The sequence below is a fragment of the Patella vulgata genome, chromosome 3, assembly GCF_932274485.2.
Source record: "Patella vulgata chromosome 3, xgPatVulg1.2, whole genome shotgun sequence".
Classification (NCBI taxonomy): Eukaryota; Metazoa; Mollusca; class Gastropoda; family Patellidae; genus Patella; species Patella vulgata.
Window position 1 is genome coordinate 15,671,431 of NC_065881.2, and position 26,557 is coordinate 15,697,987.

A 26,557-nucleotide genomic window follows, 5' to 3' on the forward strand; every position below is an offset into this window, starting at 1 on the left:
CTAGGTAATATAGACATTAGAATCGCAGACACTTATTTAACACATCATTACCTGAATGGTAATAAACTATTGAGCGATATAGAACTAAATCTAATTTATAGCGTGGAAACGCATTGATTATAAACAATCTACAGAGAGTGGCGGATAATTTATAAGCCAGTAGACTCATCTATTTCAGTAAAATGGACGCGCTTTAGACCGAATGAATGAAATGGGGTTTAACATGCTTCAAAAACCTGGTTAATGAAGACGGACGGTGTACTTGGAACAGAAAATTGTCCGCCTACTGTTAGTTGTCTAAGAGTACACTTGTGCACCTTGGGTTTTTTTCCGTATCGGACCTTCTGCGTTACACCCATGATCACATATTCTTTCTGGTCAATATTTTAATTAAATTCATCCGTGTATATATGGTTTGTTACTTTATTGTTTATTAGTATCTGACATGTCCATTTACTAACCACCTACGAAAATTATTTTATATTAAGAGTGGACTTTTAGAAACCTTTGTCCATCCGTTTCCTTTAAAAGTAATTATGATTAAATCGATGGTGAACTTCATCGTAAACTTAATGCAGACTTTCTATAAAATGCCACAGAAACCTACGTCATAACTTGACCAAGTAGCCCTAGCCAGATGTTTCATAAATCACCACCACCCTTAAACTCTCGAGTATTTCCTGGACAGTCTTGTTTCGTATTAAAGGATTTTATAATGACACTCCGTTTGATTTGATTAATGCAACCACATTGTATAACATAACTATAAATACATTATGACTTGTGTAGGTTGATTGGTGATCTAATTCAAAGAATAATGCATAATTCAAAGAATAATGCAGAATATATATATATATGTGATTCAGTACAATGTTTGTCCCATAACTCGAGGCTTTATACTTAAGTGGCTGGCTTAGTTTTATTTAAGCTAACAGAAACGTACGGAGAATCATTAATCAAAATGAATGCTCAGAACAATGGCACACACGCCCTTATTGTCTCTCTTAAAATGTGATTGATCAAGTACAATATACGGCACGTGATTTTACCAAGCAACTTGTTCTCCGACCAATAGTTAATAATAGATGTGAAATGACCAGAGGTACCGACTTGTCTGGAGCTGAGGAACATATAATAGATGAATACATATCCCCAGGTGCCACGGAGATAACCGACTTTTATCCGATGTCTATCTCATCTTGACAATGGCTAATTGAACGGACTGAGCGTACTTGATAAATATTATTATTCCCTTTTTCATTGTATATTGATAAAGATCTCAATATTTGTTATTTTAATTCCACTTAATTGTCCGGACAGTTTATTCATAAAGATAAACGACTAAGATTGTTTGCTTGGATGGTAGTTTATTTAACGTATACATCCGGCTGAATTCCGTCAACCCGCCCTGGGCCATGGTTTTAGTAAATCAGTATAATATTCTTGTACAAAACAGTAACAAATGTACGTTGCTTATAGTTACATGTTATTAACGACTGATAAAATCTACTGACTTGAGATGCAATTGGGTTTAATGTGGCTGCAACAATCGGTCTAATGAAAACGGCGAAATTTGTTTTAGCAAAATAATTAAGGCAATACATTGGAATTACATGCACTGAAGTATAAACCAACATCTTTTAAGGGGTGTGTTCAGGAGTTTTTGGAGCAAGGGGTACAATGTGTGGAGACGTCAAGTTTGGTGCGAGGCCTGGGGGATTGTCCGAAAATTTGCTCAAATCGGAAGCTCTGAAATAATATGTCTGGTCATTTAGAGAGAGGCATACATGCACAGGGTTATAGTGGAGTGGCGACAAAACGACGACAATGCTTAGCAAAATTGTTTGATCAACAATGTTGGAGAAATAAAAATGCTTTACGCGAGCAGGAGAGATCCGAACGCCCTCTGGACATGCACGTTTCCTTACTGTTATGAAGCATTGTCTAAAATGTCAATTAAGAAATATTTGTTTAGCCGAACATGGTGGTGGATCTAACTCTCAGCTATTGGTCTGGTGTCCGCTTCATAGCCTAACTTGGTAAATAAATAGTCTGTTATATCCATTTAAAGAGGAAGTCAAGACTAATTGTACCGGGTCCTAGTTTGTATCTATTATTTTATTGTATTTACGAACACTTGTGGAACTTTGTTAACACTGATATAAAATATTTATTATGTTTTTAATAGTTAATAGTCAGAATAGAAAAACGGCGTATATAGCAAATTCATGATAAATGTGAACACATTACTATGTCTATATTGGCATACTCGAAGCCAGTAAATACAAAATAAAAACAGCTAATAATACATTAAGTGTGTGCAATCCAATAGAAGTCGAATGGAATGGAATTGCACATCATGCTTTTCTGCACCGACTGGCATAAGAAAGACTGGCGTACGCAATACAGTGTGCAATAAGAAACATTTAACCAGACAACGGCACCACGGCCTTTTTCGAATTGTAAGTGTTAAGAGTTCTTTTACGTGTACCTTATTGTGTCAATTTACCTCGAGTGTTCGTCCCTTCCGAAGAACTAGATACTGTTCTTGTCCGTACCCCCACCCCATCCTGCACCACTGACAAGGCTGGAAAATCCCTAAAAACTTTCTCGACCAACCTCTGGTAAGAACCCCACCTAATACTTAGTGAGCCAGCGCCTTATTGAGCCACCCCCTAAACAACCAACAAAAGAAAAAAGAAAAAGAACCCCCCACCCCCACGGAACCAGCTAACACATTAAGGGTGCATGAAGCTATAGAATAATTGGATATCCATTACCTGGGTTTAACTCTATTATAACGTGGAGAATCATTGTGAAACATAATGAAATGATTTTAAAGTAGGCTTGTATTTATTTTCCGGTGGGACGAAAACCCGAATTTGAATTCGATGAAGAGTAATCTCAAATGTCACTGTCAGGTTTTAAATCCCCCGCCCCCAAGCATAAAGCATACTACTTGGCATGATTGTCTTCTGTATCCCAGTTGGTGTAAAAACGTAGGGCGTTAATCATCCCCATTTCATTAAATATAATTAATGAATTTTACTTATAAATGTTCAAATGTTGGTAAGGATTTCCCGTTTATTGCAGGCACGTCTAGCCTCTTTATTCTCTGTAATATAGCAGATACTTGGGTGTCCAAATTCTTTTAACTCGATCAAAAGGTATGGCATTCGATCGCCTACTTGTACTTGACAAAGAGTTCTTGGAATAAAATTAAACCATGTTTCTCCCAAAATGAACTAGTTTGTGTAATGTCGACGATAAGCACCCCCCCCCCCCGCTCTTTCTCTGGTGCACTCAAGAGAGAGTCACTATGCAATATTAATATATGACGCGACGTTTCAACATTTGTGCCCGAAAACGATAAATCAGTGTTGGTGATATTCCATATAAATCGTCTTTCAATAATGTTAAGTTTGCTTTTCGATATTTCAACCTCAGCGTTGTGCCCGACACCAGTTTAAAAATCTCATGAACTCAGTGACAAACCACTTCTCAAATCAGACAAGATTCGTTAAGTCCGTTCGGTTTGCGTAATATTCTTGATTTGAATCCGTCAACTCGTGATTATCTATAACAGATTTTGTCTGATAGAATCGGAAGAAAACTTCAGAATATCCGATGAAATAATTTGAATGGTGTTCATCACCTTGTCAACATTTTTCATACGTACTAAGACGGATGGGAAAGAAACAATATTTCTTGAAGTAAATTTGACATTATTAGATTTTTTGTTGTAGCTTCGGTGATCAGTATCATTTAATGTAAGAAAAATGTCAGAACACTTTACTAATGCTGTGTAACGCGGAAAACCAAATGTTCTTTGTTTTCTTTAAAATGGGCAGCGGGCGAATGGTCTAACCCGTGCGCTTATAGTTTATCAGGTCGTGGGGTCTGTAATTTAATCAAGCATGTTCAATCTTGTGTTTTCTCCTGGTCCTCAGTGCTAAAGACACCCAAGCGAGCTTTTAAAATAAAAATTAACCACGTTCCTCCCAAAATGACATAATTTGCATCAATTTGACGATAAACCCCATCCCCCCCCCCCCGATACCTACCCCCGGGATGGCCGAATGGTTAGCACGTGCGCGCTGTCTCATTGAGACAACTAGCGTGGTTTCGATTTCCCCGTTGTAAGTGACAAGGAGTAGGGTCGCCTTCCAACCTCGTGGGTTTTCTCCGGGTTCCTCCCCGGGTCCTCCGGTTTCCTCCCACTACTAAAGACACCTACGCGCAAGGGAATTACTGAAATAAAATTGAACCGTGTGTTAGTCCCGAAATGACCTAGTTTGTGTCGAGTGGACGTTAAACCCCATTCTCCCTCTCTCCGATCACCCCGCTGCTAAATTGAACCATGTTCTTGTTACCACTAAGAACTTGTTGCAGGATTAGATTTATAATGACGGAATCAGCTGGGTGGCATTATCAAATACAGAAACCCTGATATCGTTCAAAGGTCAATTTGATCAATACGTAATTAAAGGGAAATTTATTTACCCATGAGTCAAAGCAAACGTATTTTATAGCCACTGTATAACATCAATAATACTGAATAGTAGCTGATCAACACTTCAAAGGGTCACTAGCAATTGATTTTATGTTGTAAAACTGTTATGAAAATACCAATTTAACATCAACACAATAGTTTATGATCTTCTAAAAGAGTATTGTTATATATTTGTAAATGTAAAAGCGTACTCGAGCTAAGAATAAACCTATCTGATTGCAAAGATAAATCTGATTTTTTCTTGAGTTATATAACGAAGTCAAAATAGAGAAATGGAAAGACCTTTTCTTCCCATCGTGGAAGCACCGATAACATACTTCATGAATTATTAAACGTGAACGAGAATATTACGTCTAGCCATCTAGTGTGGACCATTTTCAGGCTTCAAAGACGTCAAAATAAAGTATTTATAAGATCCAAACAACGGGTAGCTTAAATAAATTGTTTCAGCGGTATTCGCTACACAGGGCACAATCTTAGGGAATGTAATTACTGTTTGTTATCAATCCATAGCTGAAACATCGCTCACTGAAAACACAGTAACTTTATGACATAGAACTTGGTCCTGTGCCCCTTCGAGGCCACATTTAAACTATAATATACGTTTACCTGCCCTACAGATGTTGGAGTCCATCGGAAGGTCTATCATTAAGTCAAGTGGTGTGGTTTTAATCCCATGAGCGACAAGGATTAGGGTCACTCTCTCAACCTGGTGAGTTTTTGCCCCCCCTACCCCGATCCACGCTCTAATGAATACATAAAATAAAATTGTATCAAAAGTTAAGTCCCGAAATGACCGAATTTGTATCGAGTTGTCTTTAAACTCTCTCTCCCTCGCTTAGAGAACATGAATTGCAATTTATTATACAAGATAATATGCTTTACGACCAAACTAGACGAACACTTAATTGGTTAATGCGTATAATGCATTTAATATTTCTAATTGATCCAAATGCTAAAGCAGCATGTGCCATTTCCATTGTGATTGATTAGATTAGTGCTACGAGCCACAGATATATATATCTCATGATATTATTCTCAAATGCATGGTTTTCCAATTCATGAATATTTACACGCACTTACCTCAGAGTTACGTAAATCGTTAATTTTTTGATTATTGTAATTAAAATAAACAAATAAATTCGATCTATTGATAATCCCACACAAGCAGCAAATTGTTAACAAAGAACAACGTCCGTTTAAATCATTGAACATGTTTACAGAGAATTACTAAAAGAATTTCTTTTTAAAAAAAATCCATCCACAAACACTTAGTTAGATTACTTCGTTAACCTCGGATGACTACCATAAGCAATACACAATGGGAGTACATGTTTAAAGATATGCGTAATTTATATGGGACATTTGTTTCATTTGAATCCTTCCAGACGAATACATGTTAAAACCAACAGTTGAATTAAAGTTATTCGTTTCCGTCAGATATCACATCAATATAAACACGACCGAAATGTAAACCTAAGAAAAAAAAAAGAACAACCATACAGAAAAGAACTCCTACAAAGCAAAACCATTTTCCCCCGTGGTCTTTAGGGAGTATTACAGAGTTCCAAATGCTGACAAAGAATGAGTCAATAACCATTGGAATCTTTTACAAAACAAGTCGAAAAAACAACCTATGATACAAAGATCTATTCAGTTTCCCTCGACGACGATGTTCGATCTACGTGAAAATTCTATGAATTTAACACTGTGAGAATTAAACAGAACTGTATTGCTTTGTTGTTTTTTTTTGTTTTGGGACGAAAATAAATCTTGAAAGCTAAAAGGTTAGAACATTAAAGATGCTGAGTTTTCTATAAAATTTTCTTTCAGTTAACACAGCTATGTGCAACATGGATCCATAAATTGATTCTTTTTAAGTGATAATATTTTATCCTGAAAAGTTCGGACAGTTGTCTATATTGACTAAGGCTTTTCATTCTGTCACCAGATTCGTCTCACCCATTAAAATTTAAGCATCAGTCACGTCAGATGTTCTCTTTCGCCCATAAAAATTTAAACCCCAAGTAAATAGACTACATAGCGACAATTATACATTGTATCTCTGAAGAAGCTAATTGCGAAACTTTCTCGGCTGCTCCTAAAACTAGTTTAAATAATGTTCAACAATGAAATCTGCAAGGGTTGATGTTATAGTATATGGTGTTCAGAAACATGGCAAATACCTACTCAAAAAAATTATTCAGTGTTTCGTTCAAAAGGCTATGTAATAATAATAATACATAACGTAATTAAATCATATTCAAAAATCTAAGGTCAACGTTTTGTCACTTGCTAAAAGAACATTTTCCCAAAATAACAATTCCGAAATTAACATATCTGTAAATTCATGTTTTCATGAACGAAATTGGCAAAGAACTAGAGCAACTAACACTTCTGGAACGTTTATTGTATTGCGGGCGTCACATCAGATGGCCATACAAATATGGAATTTTGAATATCGCGCGAAGATGGCCCTGAAATTGGTCAACAGCCGCAGCAACTGCGGTGCCTATAGAAGGTCACACGATGGCACTCGAACGATACACGCTAAGATGCGATTTTGTCTAGTGGTTTATACCCGATGGTCACACGAATTGGGTTACTCAGGAACGACGCAGGAAGAAGATGCTTTGGGGGCGTCACAATTATGTTCCGGAATTAACACCGTAAAGTAAATGTTCAAATTCGGCGCTGATGGTAATAACATCGGGTCATTCGTGAGAGCATCTTAAAGTAGCTAAGTCTCTAACTCAATATCATCCAAAATCTTCAACATTGAAAACACAAATTATTTGTCAATTTAAATCAACATTGATGCTGTGATCTTACCGGGAAAAGATGGGCTTCTGATATCCAATATTTAAGACAAAATAAACATTTTGCCATTGGTACACGAATCGTGTATCATAATGCGTTTCAGCCCCAGTTCTAGCAAGAGACTCGAGGAACGAGGCTAGACATACTGCACCAAACCAAACGGCGTATGTAGACTGGAATAACCAGGCGCTAGAAATTTGCATTCGATTGAGACTGCGGGCTTATTTCGCGGAACATAACTGATTTGAAATTAAAGTAAAAACGGAAACAATTGAATGTATATCAGTTTATATACATTCATATTACAGTATTATATGAGTTGCGACCCACTTGTATCAATTTCTAGGTCCCAAATGTTAGCGATTTAGCTCTTTTAAGTCATCGTATGACCGCCTGGGGAGTTTATCAGGCTCCGACAGCAACGTCAAAATTGCCGAACGACCTTGAAGTGGTATGACCATTTTGCCATGCATACGATGGCTTAAGACGTCTAGAATGGCCCAAAGTTTTTACGATCAGTGTCGAAATGAACATTTACTTTATCGTGTGTCCATCTTGTTTCAATATCGGGAGAATGTGAAGCTCGAATATCCGATGAATATCACAACAGATCCTATTTGAATCGCTATTTTTGTACGAGAAAAGTCTTAAATCTTAATAATGAATCAAGGAATTTACCAGATAGTTTTCAATAATGAATCAAGGAATTTACCGGATAGTTTTCAATAATGAAGATGAATATACCCAAACATGTTTCGCAAATTTAAGACATATTTTATGTTAAGTATTAATGAGCCATAATATTCATGAAAAAGATAGATAAAAATATTTTCAGGATTCAGTCTTTTTATTGAATGGACGTTCTATTCATGATGCAGCTTTTAGTTTTAATCCAGTCAAAAGATCCAATCCTTACAAGTCCGCGTAGGCATGAAATTTGAGCGCCAAAATACAGATGATTGATGTATTTACCTTGTCTCAAAATTTCAGTTCAAAATATTGAGTTGTTTGGACGTGAACGTCAAAACCGCATATCCCGACACGTAACCAGTTGAAGATTTCTGGTCTTTTTTCGATGGGTGATAATCGACTGCCTTTCCTTTGGAGGTCTATACAGTGCATGGTCCAGGTGTTGTACTTGATAACGAAAGGTAAATTTCGCCTACACGTTAGTTTTATAAGTAAAATTCTGGTTTTATCCATACACCATATAATACAGCTTGGGATACAGGTCTCCATTTACAGATGAAGACTGGCTGGTTTAAGTTGTTTGAAAACGTATCACGTATATTAAGTTAATTGCTCAGGCATGCAGTAGAGAATTTTAAGGGCTTATAACACAAAATTAAGCAGTTTTATTCTCCAAAATATAATCGAGATTAGCCCTTTAAACTAAATGAGGATGACCCAGATACTGGTCAACTTTCATCTGTTGCAAAGGTAACAAACTGGATTGAAAACCGTTGGAGATTATTGATGTTTGTCGCGTAACGACAGCAAGGCAGATTTCATGGATTACTTACGCCATTTATTTCTTTAGGTTATATTGTTTCTGGAATGCTTCACAGTTAAACCAGTTATCTAGAAAAGCTAGCCATTTAAATACATAATTCAACATGTTTTATTGTATGCTGTAGACTAAGCCATTGTTCCTAATCTTAATAATATTGATTTTAAAATAATATACCGGGCGAGTAATAGAATTATAAAGCACTATGATTTTTATTTACTTTTTTTTTTATTGATTGTACACATGATTTACTCTGATTAGAAAATAAAATCTTATTGACTGTTTTACATCTTTGGAAAATATATTCTTTGAGATTTATTGAAGCTTACTATTGAATTCATTGACATTATCTATTTCATCAGTAATTCATGTCTATGTAATTCCATGGTTTTAAACGCCTACCTTCTTCGTTACTTTTTATCGGATTTATTTTAAATTTGAAGTTATTGAATATACGATCAGAAATTTATGACGTATATAGTTACATGGTTTTATGCACCCACATTTTCGTTAGGCGTTAGATACTTTATCGGCTTTATGAGGGTTATACCAATCTGTTTCACAGATCTTTTAATATCTCCGTTACAGATGACTGTTTCGACACGTGACGTAACATCATGCGGCGTCTATCATTGGCTCAATAGCGCGTGCATTGTTTACATAAGACGTTACTGATTCGGGCTAAATGATGAATATTACTTATTTTAATACCCATTTACACTAAATAGGAAATGATTTTTTACCTACAAACAATTCAAACGTCTTTATTTATTTTTTTAATAAATGAAAAAAATGTTTTAGAATTTAATTTGACGGAAGAAAAAAGTTAATATTTGGGACTCATTAAGTCGCATCGATGTCTTCTTTATCAGTGATTCTAGCGGCCTAGCGAAAATTCACTGCTGATCAGTGTGGGGTTATACATGCACGAGGACGAACCCTATCGACATTGGGTGGGGAGGTGGATATCCGAATGGTTAGCACGTGCGCGCTGTATCATAAAGTCTGTCATTGAGTCAACTGGTGTGGTTTCGATTCCCCGGTTGTTCGTGACAAGGAGTAGGGTCGCCTGTCCAACCTCGTGTGTTTTATCCGGGTTCCTCCCACTAATAAAGACCCCTACGCGCAAGCGAATTATTGAAATAAATTTTAAAAATGTGTGAGTCCCGAAATGACCTAGTTTGTGTCGAGTGGACATTAAACCCCATTTCCCTTTCTCTCTCCCCTATCGACATACAGCGCTCCGCCAAAGACTGTCATTCAATTTGAACCCTTCGCGTATTTCACCGAACTGATTACAAATGACAGTAAAAAAAAAAGAAACGATTGAATACAAAGCAATTTATATACATTCATAATATATTATTATATGCGTGGAGACCCATTTATGTCAATTTCTAGGTACCAAAGAATAGCTATTTAGTTCTTTTAATTTTTACCATGCATTGTCAATTTCCAGAAGGGCACTTCGAGAGCAGCACATCCGTGGACATAGCGCTGGCTCCGGGATCGATGCCAATGTTGGTCGAGAAATCCCTGTGGATTTCCAAGCCTGGTTTCCCCTTGTCAGTAGTCTGCCAAGGAAAATTGTCTATTATTTTGGATTGAACGAAAAACTAAGGCCCCGTATATATCGTTACAATACAATGACAGTTGTAAACGAAGTAAGAGCATAAGTGGTAACGTCACGGTTATGTCCATAATAGTACATTGCATGGTATATGTCCGCCTGTGTACGTAGAAACGCCAAAATAGTACACTGCGTAGCGTATCCCAGCCTTTATTAGTCCGGTGTGCGCAGAATGTCCAGTCCTATCTAATAATAGCATATAATGCAAGGTTAATTCTAATGTAAGTCAGAAAACTGATTTCGACAGTTTGATATATTGACGTAAAAATGTCATAAAACTAGACTCGTCCATATGTAGTGACAGATGTCATACACAAGTTAGAGCATGCTTGCTCTTTCTACAAGACTCATTGTACTAGTTAATTCTGATGTTCACGTCCCTAATAAAACGATCTGTATTGAATAGATTCATGTTTTAAAAATGATAATCTAAGGTTCCAGACAATAGATGTTTGTCTTAATCAAATAAAACAGAATTAAACTCGTTCTTAACAAAAACAAAGCTAAACCTGTGGCTATAGATGTAAAGATTAATTGGTTTTAGCTGTTAAGAGGCGAGGATGTCATGTGATTTATCTTGTGAATATGTAGCGGTGTCTATAAAACTCTGAATGACTGATACCAAAATAACGTGAATCTGAACTGATGCGCTTCCCTACTAACTAATATTAATGTCCACATAAAGCAGATTAGCTTTCCACAGCCCACTATATCTCGCAATAAAGAAAGGATTGAGACGTTAATTGTTTACTACTTTATTTCTTCGAATCCATTAATGCCGATCTTTATCCCAAACTCGTAACACGGACTTTCATATTATTGGTTTGTTTATGACTGTATAACAACGAATTAAAATATTATGTTACGTACATCGATGTTTTTTTTAAAAACAAAATATGAATAATGACGACGTCGAGACCCCCTAGTTATACGGCAAAAGCTGAAAGTTAAGTCCCATTGCAATTTCGTGATAGGTCACGAGATGTAAACAGGGTTAGGACACGTGATGGTTTACATCCAACTGACCTATGACGAAATCTGCAATGTGCCTCGTCTTTTAGATTTAACCCTGGTTATAATAAGCAACCGCTATACCCACCGTGCCATCCCGAGTAATATGACATTCGGGTATGTTTGTGTTTTTTAAAGAGGGTCACGGTGGGTATAACGCTGGCTCGCTAGCCTGGAGGTCAAGTGTTCGATCCCTGCATTGGCCGAGAAAGTTCATCCAGATTTTCCGGCGTGGTTCCCCCTTGTTAGTGATGCAGGACGGAGGGCCTGACAAGGACAGTTGTCTAGTCATTCGAATGAGACGAAAAACCGAGGTCCCATGTACACATTGGCGTGTACGTAAAAGATCCCTTGACAGTTGCAATTCGATATAAGAGTAGGCCCGTCTTCATTAACCCAGTTCGGAGCAAAACAGCAGGACGCTAAACCCCATTTTATTTCATTTTTGTTTTTTAAATCGTATGTTAGCGATGTGATCCCATGTGATTGGTTGTTACATTATTCCACGCAAACTAAGAACACGTTTTACTGGATCGTTTCAATAATGTAGTAACGAGACCTCTTACCGATAACATTTACGTCACCAATCGTCTCTATTCGATATTCCATTATGAGCTCTGAATCCCATTTAATCAAACACAAATATGGCAATATTATTGTCTCTGGGATGTGTGATTGTGTTATAACTCATGTCTTTCAACCGAGATATCTTAACGTATTCACCTTTTATTTTACCAAGAGCAGAAACATGTCTGCGTCACCAAATGCCCCTTATCACGAGTGAATAATACATATTATGCAAATGTAGACTGGATTACATAGCCAAGGCAAACGTATTTAATAGCCTCTTTTGTTCTCGTGTCAGACATTAACATGGTTAGGAGACGAAACCACCAAAACACATCTTCGGCACATCGACAATATGACACCGCATGTCAGCGCCAATAGCCAGAGTCTCTCCGATTGAAATACGCCATGGCATGGTAATGAAACGCAATTACTCAAGTCATTTCAAAAATAAACTCTATGACATAGATTGTCGTTTATATTTCTTGTTTTCATACCGCTTCACTTCATTCTTATTATAGAGATGAATTGCCTTTAAATTGCCTATGTATTATACAATACAGGTTTCCACGATAAAAGAGCAAAGAGGCTGTTTCCAAACTATAGCTAGAAGCCAATTGGTTAGGTCATTGTAATAAGCCGTGTAAAAACTTGGGAATTGAGGTATCTTTCGACAGGAATCATTAATCACAGCTGAACTTGAGATAGGTTGCCAGACTACTAACCATACGGACAACGAATCACACGCTTATAACAGAGAAGTCTTGCGCGCAGTCTATTGATGTTGTGGCTTTGTGCATCTGTAAATGTAAACCAAAACCTAATACTTATCATTGACACGTTGAAAATATTATTTGACACACTCAAGGACAGTAACTCTAAAAGTATCAGATTTATTTTCAGTGATTTCCCAACGTTACTTAACCACTTTATAATGCAACCTGGGAGTTTTGGATCGAAATTGCATACCGGGCTCTCTATATATGTGTGTGCATTTTGACTGTTGATTTATTACATTTAAAGTTGAAGGATACAGACCGCTTGTCACAGTTATTTTTCCATGAGAAAACACCACTGAGGTGTATTGCGTTGTCTTTTTCACGAGCTAAGTGGGCTGTTTTTTGTTGTTGTTATTTTTTTTTTTTTTTGCGGGGGGGGGGGGGGTGCAACGCAAAGACCACACGGCATACCCTACCTGTTTCATTCCTATGTTATTAAATACATGCATACGCCTCATTTCGAAGAGAATTAGTCCAGATGGAAACTGCGCCCTATAAGACTAAGCTAAAATTATAGTCTAATCGTATGGGAATTTATATATTTGTCGGCATAGTAGAAGGATACACACCGCTTGTCACAGTTTATTTTTTCACGAGAAAACTTCACTATGTGTATTGTGTTGTCCTTTTCGCGGGGTAAGGTGGCTGGTTTGGGTTGGGGAGGCCTGGAGGGAGGGGGCAACGCAAAGACCGCACGACATACACTACCCGTTTCTTTCCTATGTTATTAAACTCATGTTTACGTCTTTTGTGGGGGGGGGGGGGGTGGATGACTGAATGGTTAGCGTGCGCGCGCTGTATCATAAAGTCTGTCATTGAGTCGACTGGCGTGGTAACGAATCCCCGGTTGTACGTGACAAGGAGTAGGGTCGCCTGTCCAACCTCGTGGGTTTTCTCCGGGTCCTCCGGTTTCCTCCCACTGCTAAAGACCCCTATGCGCAAGCGAATTATTGAAATAAAATTAAACCATGTGTTAGTCCCGAAATGACCTAGTTTGTGTCGAGTGGACGTTTAACCCCATTTCTCTCTCTCACACGTCTTATTGTGAAGAGGATTAGTCCGGTTGGAAACTGCACCTTAGAAGACATAAATGTAAATTGACAATTAGATCGATAAGATTCATTACATGGTGAGTAAGCTTCACCTAGTATTCAATCCCTATAATGTTAACCTATATAACAACAGGACAACACAATATATTAAATAGTCTTTGACGTTATACTGGTAATCTAACCTACAACCTGCTGTTTTAGAGGATATAAAATATCCTGTTCTAGAAATCACCAAATCAATGTAATGGAAGACAAATTATGCAATTTCAATATTAATTATGGACCAACTTTACGGGTGTGGTGTTGTGAGAACGGTATACTCTCACTTTGTTTAGGGGGTCACGGTGGCTAAGTGGGTAAGACGCTGGCTCGCTAGCCTGCAGGTCGGGTGTTCGATCACTTGTATTGGCAGAGAAAGTTCATCCAGATTTTCCGGCGTGGTTCTCCCTTGTCAGTGATGTAGGACGGGGGGTCTGACAAGGACAACTGTCTAGTCGTTCGGATGGGACGAAAAACCGAGGTCCCGTGTGCACGTAAAAGATCCCTTGACAGTTGGAATTCGATATAAGATTAGGCCGTAGTGCCGCTCTCCGGGCAAAATTTCCCTCATAGCACACTGTATGGTGTATGCCCGTCTTCATTAGCCCAGTTCGGAGCAGAACAGTAGGACGTTAAACCCCATTTCATTTCATTTAATTTCAATTTGTTTAGCTTGGGGTAAAACGCGTTCTCTCACTATTTCAAGTAAATCCAACTTTACAATTTTATTATATAATTGAGTAGTTCAATTGTTCCTTCAACCCAATCACTTTTACTTCAACTTACACGATGTTAGCTTATAATTTTTGAGATCCGGTGTGGGCGTGCAGGAGAGTGAGTAGAATCTGAGTATCACGTTCAAAATACGTGACCCCTCTTCATTTGCTTAACACTACTACCCAACTAGTCATGCGAAACTAAAATGAACAATAACTGCAGGCGGATCCAGGCAGTTGGTGGTGGCGGCTCATGTGTATTGAAGAGATTACTGTTTGAACACCACCCACTGAAGGAGTTCTTCATTTGCTTAACACTACTACCCAACTAGTCATGCGAAACTAAAAAGAACAATAACTGCATGCGGATCCAGGCAGTTGGTGGTGGTGGCTCATGTGTATTGAAGCACCACCCACTGAAGGGTGTTGGGAACTCTGTTTTTGACATCCTGCTCTCAACCACGAATGCTCTTCAGCAAATGCTGTAATGGCGAACTAACAGCAACAGCAAACCCTTTAAAGGGTTATATCTTTGACAAAACATCGTTCATCACAAATTCTCTTGCGAATTAATCAAAAGAACCCATTATCTAAAAGTACTTATCCAAAAGAATGATTTGTCATAATATTATAAATATTAAATACGTTTTATTGTTTACTAGCCATTGTGATACCCATCGTGACAGATAACACAACACATAGATAACAGAACAATATATCCCAGATAGGGACACCGCAAAGGAACTCGTGTAAACAAAACATATATTATAAATTAGCATGTAGGTCGGCTCTTTTGGTATGAACAATGCGTTGAATAATTACTGATGATTTACTTCGTAAAACTGGCGATTGTTTCTTCCCCAAGGCGATCGTAGTCCTTTGTCTTGGTATATTTTGAAGTTTGAATGTTATCTGATCCTAGGCACGATACTCAGGAAATTAAATGAAATGGATCGTAATTGACGTCCCGACAACATAATGGTTCTGTCACGCTTTTGATTTATAGGTGCGTGTGCATGACGGGGCGAGGGCAATTACTCATACCTCGGCTGTCCAAGCTGACTTCTGTTTTCGTAAAGTACCCTTCGAACAAAATGCGCCTGATGATTCTAAACTTCACTTCTAAACAAACACCCCTGCAACCAGCAGTCTGGATCATGATTATCAAATATGTAGCTTTAGATGGCCTTTACACCAAGACTTTCGACTTGTAGTTTAGTACAAGTATTGCAGGGGTTTTCCCGGACTCTGGTTTCATTTAACCCCGTGAACCAGAACTGACAATGTTGTTAATTGACGGAGCCTTAGGCTTTTTCGATTAGCGTCACCCCAAGAAGAAGATGAGTAGCGGTTAGCGACCAGTTCCCGGTCCATCAAAAATAGATCATGAATGAATATTCCAATCAAATTACTTATTCTGGGTTACGATATGATTGTTTGATTAAGTTTTGACACAATTTAGCCTTAATACTCGCAATTGTTAAGTACCTCGGCTACGATAATAGTCTTTTAACGTTAAATTCTTTAATGGGCTGGGTGTTCTAATCAATATAATATATCGCCCAGCGGATGGTATAGAAAGTTAATTATGGGCTTGAAATGTGAATAAATGTCTAAATAGTAATTTATATAGCATTTGAAAACAGAAAAAAACCTGCACATCACCACCGATTAGCTGCATTCGGTGTTCTTGAATACGGTCTTTAACTTGTTGTTGAACTGAATAGATATATGCAACACGAGTGGCAAACTAATTATCGCCAACCTTTAACAATCCTATTAATAAAATTGAATTGTGGTGCATTACAATTACTGTTAACTTGAAATGTATTTCTCCTTCATAATATGTCAATTACATAGCATGTTCCATCACATGATGTCGATTTGCCAGACAACACAATCTGAAGATTGCGTGTTTATACACATCATAAACTCTCAACTGTTGCTTCTGGAGTTAAATTTTTAAAATTGATATCTGTGTAAAGTATTTCGGACGTCTAAGTTGATTAATCTACAAAAGAAGCGCACTTAAACCCTTTTTGCCCAGTGTCGGGATTTAATCCCCTTGTCAAAATCTCAAAGACTCGTTTACCAACTGCTTTGTCATGCATTAAATAATTTTCGAATCAGATTTCACTTCCATTTGTCAATTTCATTCGTATTGAAGTTAATCTAATTAGGCTTATGACTTATAATTTCCATCAAGTATACATAGCCAAATTTATCATTTTAAAAACCGATTTTATCTATAGAATGGAAATGGAGTTTAACGTCCTACATTTCAGCACTGACAGGGTGTAACCTACGCCATACAGTGTGCTATGAAGGACATTTTGGCCAGTCATCGATGCTACGGCCCAATCTTATTTCACCTGTCAAGGGTCCTTTTACGTACACACCAACATTTACACGAGATCGCACGCTACGTCATCAGTTCTAGAGGGCTTCCCCAACGGCGGCAGACAGTGAATTCCGTGGCGGTTTAATTCTATTTTAGACAATCTTTTTCATAATTATACTGAAACACATCCCTTTCAAATATAACAGCCTTTGTTGGGCACTGCTTGACTGGTCAAATAAAAATGAAATGATAGAACGAATCGACACTTTCAAACTGTGCCCTTTTTGCTCTATTCAATTTTCAGGAAATGTGTTGTATTATGTACTAATTTCGTTTATGTGGATTTCGTTTCGTTCGGGTAGTGCATCTGAACCTATTATACCTGTAATCAAGTTTTGTTTTTAAACGAAATGAAATGGGGTTTAACGTCCTACTCCTATACTGGGCTAATGAAGACGGGCATACGCCATACAGTGTGCTATGAGGGAAATTTTGCCCGGGCAGCGGCACTATCGCCTACTCTTATATCGAATTCCAACTGTCAGGGGATCTTTTACGTGCATTTTAATATATACACGGGCCCTCGTCCCATCCGAACGACTATACAGCTGTCCTTGTCAGGCCCTCCGTCCTGCATCACTGACAAGGGGGAACCACGCCGGAAAATCTGGAAGAACTTTCTCGGCCAACACAGGGATCGAACACCCGACCTCCAGGCTAGCGAGCCAGCGTCAATATTTTATTCACAGCATACCGAAACAGGCCAATAAGAGAGAAATGGGGTTTAACGTCCACTCGACACAAACAATGTCATTTCGGGACTAACATATGGTTTAATTTTATTTCAATAATTCGCTTGCGCGTAGGGGTCTTTAGCAGTGGGAGGAAACCGGAGGACCCGGAGAAAACCCACCAGGTTGGTATATAAATCAGAGAGACAGAGAGAGAGAAATGGGGTTTAACGTCCACTCGACACAACTAGGTCATTTCGGGACTAACATATGGTTTAATTTTATTTCAATAATTCGCTTGCGCGTAGGGGTCTTTAGCAGTGGGAGGAAACCGGAGGACCCGGAGAAAACCCACCAGGTTGGTATATAAATCAGAGAGACAGAGAGAGAGAAATGGGGTTTAACGTCCACTCGACACAACTAGGTCATTTCGGGACTAACATATGGTTTAATTTTATTTCAATAATTCGCTTGCGCATAGGGGTCTTTAGCAGTGGGAGGAAACCGGAGGACCCGGAGAAAACCCACGAGGTTGGACAGGAAACCCTACACCTTGTCACGTACAACCGGGGATTCGAAACCACGCCAGTCGACTCAATGACAGACTTTATGATACAGCCATCCAACCCCCCGTATATAAATCAAGTTGACGAGAAATATTAAATGGGCTAATAAAGACAAATTATGATGAGTCTCCTAGCATGAAAGCATCTGCTGTAAAATATATAATTTGGTGTTTATTTCAAATTATTTCTGTACAAGAGACCCACTTGAAAGGATCAATATAGTACAAACATGTCTCAATGACATGACAGTCCATTTGATGATAATTAGAGGTCCATGGGAATATTGAAATCACGAAGAAAAATAACAAAGCATCTCATAAATTAACACCACTCCCAACCCCGAATACATTCACTTGATTTGTCGGGGTTTTTTTGTGAGCAATGGGGACCTTTAATACAATTAATGGCAAAATTTTACTGACGATTAAAAATATTTCTATACTGAAAAATGCTAGTAGAAGTGCGTACGAAAAAATCCATTTATGATTCCTTGAAGACATTCAAAAGAATGGCACAAATGTTATTTGTAGAAAAATTTCTAACGAATCTAAGAATTGTTCAGAGAAAATTTAATTTAACTTGGTGGATGTATTCATGCACATTTAATGTGTTTTTGCCATCTGATCGTTGTTAGAATGAAATGAATTCATTGATATTTTCTCTTTAAAACACGAAGAGGGTCGTGTAATTTGGTTTATCAACACGCAGTCAAAGGGGTGCATGTGAATTAATCCGGCTTTCAGTAAACTGTATTACAGTCTAAAGAAAACATGAGATATTTGGAATGACACATGAAATTAATTACTCTTTCATATTTCCACAAATTGATTCCATTTCCATCGTCTGTCAAGAATTTGATTAGAATTTTACAATATATTAATTCCTATGTCAGACGAACCGATCAAATCAATGCATACCTTCAGTAAGGTAATGGCTCAAGCTTTATAATCTATCTGGCAATGCGCCATGATGTTTTAAACAAACTCGTATTGCTCTCTCCGCCATGTTGTTTTTTTTAAATCGACTTCCACATGTCAAAGCAACGTGTACTCGTCTGTTCTTTCGTGTCTGTCGGAAGGAAAGGGGTCGATCTCAAAGAGTCCTGATCTAATTAAACATCGATGCTTCATTTGGTATTTGCATTGGACATCCAGTAGATGTTTCACAGAGAGAGGGGTATAGAGAGGGCGAGAGTGTGTTCTAAATGAATACACGTATCTGATGTACCAGGTTGCCTCTTCAACTCCTATAAAAGAATCTGCACTGCATGTTGATTGATGACACGAATAATTTAATTAACGAACGGTTGCCTTGCAAGATACGCTCACATTTTGCAAGAGGTGGGCAGAAAACAAGTTTCGGTCTGATTTTCACGAAATCCGAACACAACCGTCATTAGGTTGTAAGACTGATATATTTCAACGTTTTTTAAAATCCGATAAAAATAGTGACCTCCAATCGGAGACATTGATATCACATAATCTCAAAATGGCGTATGATTTCGGCGATTCGCCATTTTGTACAAGTCACATGATCGACGTAATTTACTAGCAGAGTGGCGAACCTTCTCGAAGCAATCGCTACGTGTACCCATTCGTGATCGGCCGTAAAAAAATGTCTGGCGAATTTCACTCAGCGCGACCAGGCGAAGGAAATACGCTCGTCAGGCACTAGGCTTTAATCTAACAAACCCATAGGTAAACCTAACACTGTGTGTATTGTATGTTAATATAATGGACCGTAGAGATAAAATACTATAACATGCCAATACCGAATTTGCATACACATTTTTTTAATATTTCCACTCTCGATTTGCCATGCTTGAGACAATACTTTGCTTCTCGGCAGTTTTTCTGGGCGTTTTTTTGATTACCTAGAAACAATTTTGCACCATGCAGTAAAAACTTGTTTACAAAGCAAAACAAAATGCATAAATAATACCCCTTTGTATTCATCGCCAGTGTTATGGAGCGCTCTTGGTTACTCAAACAATTTTGAAGCATACAGTAGAAACATGTACTCATTACAAGCTAAAGCAAGCAAAGCAAAAAAAAATGCTAGAAGTAAATCTGGCGTTTTATTGAATTCATGTCATGGAGAAAGTATAAAAAAATCGATTGAGTTGTTATGAGTGTTGAGAGGTTATCAATATACTTTATGAATGGAATCAATCTGTATATGTGATTAACCTATTGTTCACACAGGGTGTAACAGAGAACAAGTTTCCTTTAATCTAGCACGTAATGGCTTAAATATGGACTGTTACATGTTGGCTTTGATTACTAAAAACATGACATTGCTCCGATATGGAGATAAAAAGAAAATTACGCACGTTGCCCCACAACTGGTAGTTTCATATTCTTTTATATCATATTCTGCAAGGTTAGGTCTCCTGGGATATTATCATCACAAACGGGGATATTGTCCTTAATTCACATCTGGTGTACTCCGAATGCAGTTCACGAGCTAGTAATAAGGTATCTATCCTTCACAAGTTAATAATTGTTTTGCATTTGAAGTTCATTTGACTTTTTTTTTGGGGGGGGGGGGACTAAAAAAGCAACCCCAATTACACTAACTGGATATTCTTGCGGATCATCACATCTGGAAAGAATGCGGTGTCTTCCGTTGCTGTTACTTGAATTTATCTATTACCTGTATTTCTCAGAAGTAATTACCCCCTCGACCCCGACAGCGTCTTCCGTTGCAGTTACTTGAATTTATCTATTACGTATATTTCTCAATTAGAAGTAAGTAACACCCCCGACAGTAGCCCCGCCATAGTTCCTGGGGTTTGGGGCGGATTAGTGAGGTTTCGTACATGTATGTTGTAAATTGCTGGAAACCCTGGCAATTTGTGCCTCGTTTCGAACGGCAGAAAATCCCCACAAAATCACTTCGCACCCACTGTTTTGCTATCTTTAGCTCCAAAGGGTTGGCCACTAATGCACCCATACATGGAATTGTGTTTCTGTACAATTTATCAAACTTATTGTACTCGTATCATCCATGTATGTTGTAAATTGCTGGAAACCCTGGCAATTTGTGCCTCGTTTCGAACGGCAGAAAATCCCCACAGAATCACTTTGCACCCACTGTTTTGCTATCTTTAGCTCCAAAGGGTTGGCCACTAATGCACCCATACATGGAATTGTGTTTCTGTACAATTTATCAAACAAACTTATTGTACTCGGATCATCCATTCCACGCACTTTTAGCTACTTGATGTCACATCCTATTTATTTATTAAGAAATATATATCAAAAATAATGAGAATATGTTTCTAGTGACATGTTAAATTATCAAAATCATATATTTCCACGGAAGATAATGAATTTTTTCTGTTTCAGTGGCTTATGTATGTAAATGATACATTCCTCTAGATCGTTAAAAGTAATTACAACGCAGATGTTGGGCACGGAAAGGGGCAGGTCAAACATTAGAGTCGTTATAATGGGATTATCCATGGGATCTATGAAACTACACAAATGAGCCAGCTGTGCCGGCTATGTGTTCAATATCCATGTTGACAAATGTATTCATTGATAGTCAGCAATAACTTAAAATGTCGCTTGAGGTTAATTAAGTCACTGTCGCTTGAGGTTAATGTCACTGTCGCTTGAGGTTAATTAAGTCACTAATTCGAATTCCCCAACATTATTTTTTTTATCTGAAATAAACTAGAAACAACAATACTTTTTAACCTGGGATAAATGAAATATCAATAATAATTGTGTTTGTCGAACAGTAAAATATTAGCCATTTCAATACAGAGGGCGAGAGGATAACGCCCACGAGGTAGGAAATGAAATGAAATGGGGTTTAACGTCCTACTGTTCTGCTCCTATGCTGGGCTAATGAAGACGGGCATACGCCATACAGTGTGCTATGAGGGAAATGTTGCCCGGGCAGCCTACTCTTATATCTGATTCCAACTGCCAAGGGATCTTTTACGTGCATTCCAATGTATACACGGGACCTCGGTTTTTCGTATCATCCGAAGGTCTAGACAGCTGTCCTTGTCAGGCCCTCCGTCCTGCATCACTGACAAGGGGGAACCACGCCGGAGGTAGGACACGTTATTGGCCTGTGAATGTACGGCTCGTGTAAAAGTAAAGATGTTATGGCCACATGGTAAAGGTCCAGACTACTATCATGTCTAAAATCAGCTGCATTAAGTCTGTCTAGCATTTCCAGTAAAATCAGTTTCCATTGCGTCTCAGTTAATATGAATACAATAGAATATATTAGTAATTGTAAGAGAACCGCAATACACAAAAAACAAAATCCACAAGACTAACATGTGGATAAGACCAACAGCATAGACATTGCAAGAAATAAACAACAAATCTCAAATCAAGTGAATGGATCAGGGGGCCAGCGGTAAGCTCCAATTGTACAGTTCCGGGTCTTATATTAACTTAGTCTGAAACCTATATCACCACATTTCCAATACGTCATGCTAATTCTAAAAATATATGTCCGAACAAATAGTTCCGATAGTGCAATTTTGACCGATTATTTCCTGCAAGAAAATGAAAGCCATTTTCAGTGCCATGGGATAATTTCAGACCAGATATATCTCTTGAGAAGTGTTAGCAAAGACTGAAATATTTACTTGAGGAAGGAATTCAAATATCTTTAGCTGAAAATCAATAGAAAAACATTTGTAATTGATTGCTGGTCTATATATCATATCCAATTCTCCTTCATAGACCAGAAAACACGGGTTCAGGGGTTACAGACCTTAAATTGAAACAAGACCGGTCCCCATTCGAATCTGTTCATCAATTTTTCACAAGAGGCAGACATTTGGTAAATATTCCCAACTTTCTTATTTTAATTACTCTTTCTCCGACTACCTTAACTTTAAACCATATTTGCTTTGATCTCACAAACAAATTTGTCCCCTGGCTCGAGGATTATTCCTGGGTGTACTTATCACGTCTGTTAAGATGACGTTTAGAAGAGTCAAAGCAAATGTTAGTTTTACGTTTGGGAAAAGATTTTAATTGTGGCAGCAGACGTGCAGTTCTTTAAATATCTATTTCACGAGATAGGCTTATCTTCTGTGGATCACCTCTGACATATAGCTATTATACTTGTGTGTCCATTTTTGAGCAATTTCCTGAGACATTCGGATTGTAATAGATTGGCGTCCACTACCATTTATCCCATGATAATGTTCTAGTATGATCGGTGTCTTTTATTTGCAAAGACTCGACTGAGAAAACAGAATTTGACGAAATATTTGGACACGTCACCTAATGCCGTGATCTGTCTAGCCAAACCTGCGAAAGGGTATTATTTTCATCACCGGCTTGCAAGAGAGGGAGGGGGGAAGAGCAGGGGGTGTTAACGTCCACTATTAGGTCATTTTGGGACTAACATATAGCTCAATTTGATATCAGTAATTCGCTTGAGTGTAGGAATCTGTAGCAGTTGGAAGAAACCAGAGGACCCCCGCCCGCAACTTGACTGGACAGGTCACGCACAAATCTGGTATTGAAACCACGTGACTTGACTCAATAACAGAACGTTTTGTATTAATGTACCCATGAATTTTAAATCAAATCATTGAAATAAAACCTAGTCTACTCACATATGCACAAAATATCCAGACATTAATTGGTGCAATGGCGAAACTAAAGAGTTTCAAGGTGGTCCTTTTACATTGCCGCCCAACCAACCCAGAAAACACAACACACATATGAAAAATACTCAAATTGTCAAACATTGTTTACCTGGAAAAATAATATTGTGAAATGTGGCTTGTATCCATCTACTGTCCGGACAGAAAAAGGCCTCTCAAAACAGAGTACATGTAGACTACCAAACGTGCGGAGTCCTAAAAAGGTCACCATTGACAGGGATTTCAGAATCTGTCAATTATTTTTTTTTGCTACCCCCCATAGAAAGCCCCTTTTCTTGTTCACCACACGCATCGTCCAAGATTGGCATACGCTTGTATTTTATAGCCTTATTAATGTTGCTTTTGAATTTTCCGGCGTGTTTTCCCCTTGTCAGTGATGCAGGATGGAGGGCCTGACAAGGACAGCTGTCTAGTCGTTCGGATGGGACGAAACACCGAGGTCCCGTGTACACATTGGCGTGCACGTAAAAGATAGCTTGGCAGTTGGAATTCGATATAACAGTAGGCCGTAGCGCCGCTGCCCAGGCAAAATTTCGCTCATAGCACACTGTTTGGCGTATGCCCGTCTTCATTAGCCCAGGTTAGGAGCAGAACAGTAGGACGTTAAACCCCATTTCATTTCATTTCATGACCCGAAAAACGTCCCACTATGCAATATGGAAATATCCACTCTAATCGATTAAAGTAAAATCGAAAGTTGTTTTTCTTTTATCGGTCTTCTCAGGTAGCAGAAGTAAGAGTGTCTCTTTAATGTTTAATTGATATAATTCTTTATCATGATTTTAGCATTGCTAACCCAGATGTGAAAAACATAATCAAAGTCTTAATTGTTTATTTTAGGTATTGGAATGACCAAACAACCACGCAGATATGTTAACATACCAAATTGGTTTGTTTTAAAGGGAGATAGAAAAAGAAATAATACTAAATCATTCTGATGAGTTGATGATTCAACTTTAAATTGATGTAAGTATATGTTGTGTATATTTGAATAACGCGTGGAATGAACACTCAGCAAACCTCAGCAGATTCCGGCACCCTACATCTAGCCCCGGCTGTATGACGAAGTCCGCCATTGAAACTACTTTCAAGTTCCCGGATTACCAACGGACTCTTTGAAGAATGTTTTATCATACAAAGATTTCAAAGTCTGAAGCTGTTTTTCTCTCAAGTTTGTCTTTAGACAATGACAAGTTTGCACTGAAAATTCTACACACTCTTCGAACGACGCAATTGTGAAAACTTCTTCTAAAAGCGACAAGTTTTCCTAATAAGTAAACCGGTGCCGCATCGCAATTGTATAGGCGTATGTACATATCACTTACCGTCATACAGCCGAAGCTAAATGTAGGGTACCGGAATCTACCGAGGTTTGCTGAGTGGTGGAATGAAATGAAATAGGGTTGAACATCCTATTGTTTTGCGCCGGCTGGGCTATTGAAAACGGGCATGTCATATATTGTGCTATGAGGAAAATTTTACCCGGACAGCGGCTCTACGACCTATAATCTTATATCGAATTCAAACTCTTAAAGGTTCTTTTACCTACATTAAACATATTTTATTGTTCAATAAACAACTGTAAAAACACAAGTTTTACAACTTATAAAAGTCTTCTCCATTTATTACATAAATGAACTTAAATGATATTAAATACGTTTTTATATTAAAGATACATTATGGGAAATTCGATAAAGAGTTGGCAGTTCTCACTATAATAGTTAAAAACTAGATAATTTAAAGGCAATTTGCTGAAAATTTCATTAAATTGATCCACTATGAACCGGGAACTAAGCGGTTGAAATTTCCGCCCAGCCTCGATCATTATTACTAAAGTCAGTACGATAAACAGCATAGTCTCGATTATCCATTTAATCGTTAAATCGTGAAGGAATGTTATGCATAATCCACTAAAGATCGCAGGCTAGCATAACCATCTAGATTTGATTATGGTCTGAATAGGTTAATCAATGTCTAATTAATAATTTAGATAACATTTCAGGCCTAAAGAAAGACCTGCAATAGACAGATTTATCTCTTGCATAATGTATGTTTAAATAATACATGAAAAACAAATAAAAATAAAAAATCGTGGCGTGACAAGCAAAATGATTATTTAGGTAAAGTGTATTCTAATCAAACACGCCTTTTTATTCAAAATAATCAAACACACCAACCCTTCCATTAGAATAACTTGATTATGATATAAATTATAGTATATGAATCAACTGTGTAAGTAATTTAAGGAGTACGGCATTCATCTCTAGTTCGGTGAGTACATTAAATTGTTATTAATCTAAAATCGATCATGTATGATCTGTAGAAAAAAAAATATCTTTTAACATGTGACTGTCCCGAAACTAGTTCCAAAGATCTTGATCAATACCTAATATTATTGTAAATATCTGCTGACATGAATGTTTAAAGATATATTATGGGAGGTTAGATAAAGCGCTGGCTGTTCTCACTATAATAGTTAAAGTAGCTAAGTCCGTAACTCAATATCATCCAAAATCTTCGACATTGAAAACACGAATTTTTTGGCAATTTAAATCAGTGTTGTGATCTTGCCTGGAAAAGAAGGGCTTCTGATATCCAATATTTAAGACAAAATAAACATTTTACCATT

General features: G+C 37.7%; 1 protein-coding gene across 1 annotated transcript in view; it reads left to right on the forward strand.

Moving 5' to 3' along the window:
* LOC126816169 (alpha-2 adrenergic receptor) overlaps nt 1-26,557 on the forward strand; it is a 112,330-nt gene that overhangs the window by 16,006 nt on the left and 69,767 nt on the right. The window contains exon 2 of the mRNA XM_050542419.2: nt 24,769-24,894. The gene's annotated coding sequence lies outside the window, so the exon portion shown is untranslated. The remainder of the gene's footprint in view (nt 1-24,768; nt 24,895-26,557) is intronic.